Below are 6,000 nucleotides of genomic sequence, written 5' to 3'. Positions count from 1 at the left end.
CAGTTAATGTCTTTTTTTTTTAAAAAAAGCACGCTACAGCAGCTTGCTTTGTTCATGTGTTCAAAAGATGTTTGTGGTTGCTTTTCCCCCAGTTGTTGCTTGTTTTTTTTTCCTCTTTAAATGCTTTCTGAAAGGTAGAACTGCATTTCCTTGTAGGGTGCACTTAGACTTTTTCCATGTTATCGGAGTTGTAAGAACATGTCAGTTTCAACACAGAAAAAAGGTCCAGCTTTTGCCACGAGGCTTTTGCCATTAGGGTTTAGCCTAATGTTGCCGAGGAAGCTTTCTTTCTGCTTCCCTCTAAGCCTTACTGTAAAAAAGAAAAAAAGCTGTCATGGGAAAGCCGGTTAAATCGGGCTCGGACCCCAGATTGTCACCGGTTTAATGCAATGAAAGTGTCCTGACTGGACTGAAGCACCCTAAAACACTTTGCGTGCTGCAGCATAAGAATGCAGATGGCTTATCACGCAGTAACTTGGGGATCAGCACCGTTTGCTGCCACTGGCAGAGGCTTTTTTCTTATTCCTTCTGACTGACACGGCCATAGGAGGTGCCTGTTTTGTGGCAGTAGTGCAGCAGCACCATCTCTCGACCCTGCTGCCTCAGACATTGCTTAGCCTCACTGCATTTTGTTTCCTGGTTTTGCTCGGCAGGACAAGTCCTGTTTGGCTGTAATTGCAGGGTTAGAGTGTAATATGAGGAAAGGAGGGTGTTGGCTTAGGAATTTCTGTTCCGCTTGCCACAGTTTTGCCACCAGTATTGCAGTTGGCGAGGTGGCTGTCGGGCGTGGGAATCGCGGGGGTGAGTCTCAGTGTGGGGACAGGTTTGTTGCTGACGCTTCAGCTGTTGGGGTTTTTGAGTTGCTGATGTGTGTTTTCTCATTCTACAGAACCACCTTCATGTTGCGTTCCAGGGAGTGTACTGTGGATGTACAGGAAAGATCTTTCCTGGTGAGACTGTCTATAACCACCGAAGATGTTCGCCAGCTCTGCGCTGAGAAGTTCGAGGTGGACAAGCCGGCAGAGTGCAGCCCGTTTCTTGTTGTCGACGACACCTGGCAGCAGCTGACGGAGCATACCTGCCCTCGGGAAATGAAGGCTGAGTTGCACAGCTGTCCCCAACCCCAGGTCTTCCACTTTGTCTACAAATGTGTTAACAGAGATCTGTGTGGTGCCATTTGTCACAATGATGACTCCACGTTTTAAAAGCAGCAGCTCGTCGTTGGATTTCTGTTCCTCTTGTTAACGGCTGAAAACATCTTTGTTGGCTGGCATTCCTTAGGAGCCGAGACTGGTCTTAAACCAGGATTGCCCAGTAAAAATCCCTTAGCCACATCAGGCATAGCTTAGAAAACCCCATGTAAATCGTGCCCAGGGCCGGTTATGCAGACTATTCCACCAGCGTGTTTGAGCGAACAGCCACAAGACTCTGCTGCAGCATATCATATCGTGGCCCTCGGCAGGTTGTCTGCTGTGGTGTGCAAATGTCTTATTTTTTTTGCACCTGGCCTCTAGCCACATGTCATTTTGATTTATATATGTGTATGCTAGACAAGCATTGCAGTAAACTGGCTGGTGTTAGCTTGGGTTCGACTTGTCCCATTCAGGGCATCAGTTAACTCAGAATTACCTGGATGATTGATTGCATTCTTTCCTGGTTTTTTTTGTTTGTTTGTTTGTTTGTTTTTAATTACAGAAAATTGTGGGGGTTTATTATAGACATCTTGCAGCAGTTGCAGGTAGACTGTCAGGGTCGTCTTCTAAAAATATTTTTTCAGCTGTAAAGAATTCTGTAATTATGCATGTGATTTTAACATTCAATATACAAGAATAAGTCTCTTTCGGGTTTTGGCGTATTGCATTTAAGGTCTCTATGGTTTCTCCTCTTTTCCTGTTACAGGTGAGTTCTTGGGAGCTTGTGGTACCTGTAAGAAGGTCGTAGTATTGGCGCTGGTGATTTCATTGCCTTTATCTGAACTGGATGTACTGTTACCTGGGTTAGTGTTTCTATCCATTGGTTTAGACAGCCTTGTGGGTAGGAAGAGGAAGTTGAAAGAAAAGGATGTAGAGAAGGGGCAGAGAAAGAACGCAGAGAACCGAGTTTAGGATTAAAATGTGTTAGTCTGTCTGCTGGTGCAGGCTCCTCTCAGAAAATGAGCCAAGGAGGTTGGTAAGGTGTTTGTAGTTTTACTGATTTTTTTTTTTTTTTTTTTCCTGGTTTTTGTGGCTATAGGGGTTGGGTGGGTTGGTTTTTTTACAGGGTCTGGGATTTGTGGGGTTAGCGTGGGCTTGTGAGGTTTTTCTGTTGGTTTGTTTTTTTTAACTGGGGTTCTAAGGGGGGGTTTTGGTTCTCTGCCTTTTGAAGGCTTTGGGGTTCTGTGGGTTGCGGGTTTGGGGGAGGGCTAGGGGCTTCTGTGGTGTTTTGAGTTCCCGCAGCTTTTCTTGTGGGGTCTGGGGTTTGTGTGTGTCTTTAATGGGGGTTTGTGGCTTCTTTGGTTTTTGGGCTTTGGGGGGGTTTCTAGTTTGTGGGAATTCTTTGGGTATTTTGGTTTGGTTTTTCTTAGGCTGAGAGGCTTTAGGAGGAAAGCCTGTTCTGAGCGTGGTGTTCTCCTTGTAACAGAAGCAGGGTCTCACTGTGGCATGCCAGCTGTCGTGGCTAACAAGGGAGCTTTTTTGTTTTGTGTTGTTATCAATATTACAAGAGTTCCACTTTGTAAAATGCTTTTGTGATGAGTTCAGGCTACGTCTTGCATCCATTGAAAGCAGTATTTACTGGGGCCGAGTCTTCCTGTTTGGAGCTGAGGAAGGAAGTATGGATTGAATAACAATGTATTGGTTTTTGACCTGCAGATGGTGGAAGAAAGTGAGGAAAGACTAACAGAAGAGCAGATTGAGTCACTTCTCCAGGCAGTCTACCAGTCTTCTTCCAGGGGATCCAGAAGAACAGCCAAGAGACTTGGCAATGTTGGCTGAAGACGAAGGTGACCAAACCTTGGAGGCATCTCAGCCCAAAGCTGGCAACGGTTTCGACAGAGGAGAACCGGCTAACAATTTTCTGGGTTATACTTGGCAGCAGTTTACTGTTGTATTGGACATTGTTGTAAAATGCCTTAGAATTTTTATTATTCAGAGGTGATGAGGGAACCAGTTGTTTCCAAGAAAGCGTGGCCAAGGCCACTGTTGTTGTGGCATCTTTCCATCGATGGGGCTGGCAGCAGCTGAGTCAGGGCGGTTGGCTCTTTTTGGGGGACTATGGGGTCTTTACAGGGTCTCTTTTTGGTGGGGTCTAGGGCTTTTGGGGGGGGTTCTCTAAGGGGGGGTGTGGGGTTCTTTGAGGGGATCTTTATGGGGTCTCATTTTGGGGGGGATGTGAGGGGCTTGGGGGCGTCTTTAAGGAGTCTCAGGTTTTTTGGGGGGTGGTTAGGGTTCTTTATGGGGTCTGTTTGGGGGGTCTGGGTTTTTTGGGGGGTCGCTTTGGGGAGTTGGGGGGCCCTAAGGGCCTTTTTAGGGGATCGTGGGGGGGCTCTTTGGGGGGGGGTGTGTCTCTGAGGGGTTCTGGGGGGGTCTCTCTAGGGTCTATTTTTGGGGTGTTGGGGGTTCCTTCGGGGGTCTTCTAGGGGGTCAGGGGCCATGGTGGGGTTCAAGGGCTCTCAGAGGGGTCGCAGTAGGGTTGGGAGGGGGGTTGAATTCGCTGGAGGAGATGGGGGGTTGTTAATGAGCGCAGGTCAGCGGCAGACGGGTAATTAGTGGGGCAGGGGGAGCCGAAAAGGGCCGAGCAGAGGCGGAGAGATACGAGCAGAGGCGGAGAGATACGAGCAGAGGCGGAGAGATACGAGCAGAGGCGGAGAGATACGAGCACTGGCGGAAAGGCCCGAGCGGGGATTCGAACACGGGGGTCCTCGGTGCTGCCGCCTTGCGGACACGCAGCGGTACTGCGCCCGGGTGGCGCAGCGCACGGAAGCCGCCGCGTTCTGCTGCCTCCGTGCACACTCGCCGCGTTCCTGCGCGGGTGCGCGCAGAGCCCGCTGCGTGCGGACTGCGGCCGGGCGGCGCAGCGCGAGCGGCAGGGCGCTTTAACGAGGGACGCCGCCATTGCGGGGCGGCCGCTCCCTCCCGGTGAGGGGGGGGTTCCGCCGCCCGTCGCGGGGTCGGCCGGGGCACTGTCAGGTCCGGGGAACCCCCGAAGGCGATGGGACTCCCTCGGGGGGGCAGATTTTGGGAGGGGGCGCGCGGGTGGGGGGGGGGTCACTGTCATGTGCGGGGATTCGAAGACGGGGTGAGGTCGCCCATCCGGGCGCTGACCGAGCTGGTACCTGCTTAGCTTCCCGGACGGGGAAGCTGTGAGGTCACCGGACGCTCCCTCCCGGAGAGACGCCGGTACCCCCCCCCCGCCCCCCCCCTCGCGGGATCACTCGGTGCTGCCGCCTTGCGGACACGCAGCGGTACTGCGCCCGGGTGGCGCAGCGCACGGAAGCCGCAGCGTTCCGAAAGTTCCCTCCCGGTGAGGCGGGGTTTCCTTCGCCCGTCGCGGGGTCGGCCGGGGCACTGTCAGGTCCGGGGAACCCTCGAAGGTGATGGGACTCCCTCGGGGGGGGTCAGATTTTGGGAGGAGGGGCGCACGTGGCGGGGGCACTGTTAGGTGCGGGGATTCGAAGACGGGGTGAGGTCGCCCATCCGGGCGCTGACCGAACTGGTCCCTGCTTAGCTTCCCGAACGGGGCAGCTGTGCTGTGTAGCCCCCCCCAAGCTCGCGCCCCCAAACGGGGGCCCGGAAGCCCCCCGGCGGCCATTTTTCCGTCGGAGCCGCACGGAGATGGGCGCCGCCATGCTCGGAAGCCCCCCGGCCGCCTTTTAACCGCCGGAGCCGCACGGAGATGGGCGCCGCCATGCCCGGAAGGCCCCCCGGCCGCCTTTTAACCGCCGAAGCCGCAAGGAGATGGGCGCCGCCATGCCCGGAAGCCCCCCGGCGGCCATTTTTCCACCGTAGCCGCGCGGAGAAGGGCGCCGCCATGCCCGTAAGCCCCTCGGTCGCCATTTAACCGCCGGAGCCGTACGGAGATGGGCGCCGCCATGCCCGGAAGCCCCCCGGCGGCCATTTTTCCGCCGGAGCCGCACGGAGATGGGCGCCGCCATGCCCGGAAGCCCCCCGGCCGCCTTTTAACCGCCGAAGCCGTACGGAGATGGGCGCCGCCATGCCCGGAAGCCCCCCGGCGGCCATTTTTCCGCCGGAGCCGCACGGAGATGGGCGCCGCCATGCCCGTAAGCCCCTCGGTCGCCATTTAACCGCCGAAGCCGTACGGAGATGGGCGCCGCCATGCCCGGAAGTCCTCCGGCGGCCATTTTTCCGCCGGAGCCGCACGGAGAAGGGCGCCGCCATGCCCGTAAGCCCCTCGGTCGCCATTTAACCGCCGGAGCCGTACGGAGATGGGCGCCGCCATGCCCGGAAGTCCTCCGGCGGCCATTTTTCCGCCGGAGCCGCACTGGAACGTATCCCGGCATGCCCCGCTCCCTTGCGGGGGAGTATATCCCGGCATGCCCCGCTCCTTTCCGGGCAGTATAACCGCGGAGCTGCCACGAGGAGCCTGCCCGTGCTTTCCGGGGCGATGAGGGGGCCCGTCGGGATGCCGGCGCTCCCTCCCGGTGAGGCTCCGGTTCCGCCGCCCGTCGCGGGGTCGGCCGGGGCCGGGCGGTCGGCGGGTCGCGGCGCGAGTGGTCGCGGCGGGCCGGGGGTCGGTGCGGGGCGCGCGGGCGGCGAGGCGCCGCGCCTTCCACCCCCCCCCAGCCGCGGCCGGCCTTCTGCCGGCGCCGGTCCGTGCCGGGACGTGTCTCCGCGGCGTCCGGCGGGGTGTCCGGGCCGGGAGGGGGGGCTCCGCGCCGCGCGGGCAGTGCGCGGAGGGGGTCGCGGCGGGGGCTTGGGGGTGCGGCCGGGCCAGAGCTCCCGTTCCCCGAGCAGCCGGCACGGGAGACACGGGGCACCGAAGGGGCCGGCGGGGCGGGGCGCG

At 57.4% G+C, this 6,000-nt stretch overlaps 1 long non-coding RNA gene across 1 annotated transcript; it reads left to right on the top strand.

The window, feature by feature from the left end:
• The first annotated feature begins 713 nt into the window (after positions 1–713).
• On the top strand, positions 714–3,176 carry LOC311198230. The gene is made up of 3 exons (XR_014617690.1): positions 714–1,127; positions 1,900–1,996; positions 2,850–3,176. It is a non-coding gene; the product is annotated as an uncharacterized lncRNA (long non-coding RNA).
• Positions 3,177–6,000: the final 2,824 nt, after the last annotated feature.

This window comes from Gallinula chloropus (genome assembly GCF_964237585.1).
Source record: "Gallinula chloropus genome assembly, chromosome: 17".
Classification (NCBI taxonomy): domain Eukaryota; kingdom Metazoa; phylum Chordata; class Aves; order Gruiformes; family Rallidae; genus Gallinula; species Gallinula chloropus.
Note: the sequence above shows the minus strand (reverse complement) of the source record. Positions and strands in the feature narration are given on the sequence as shown.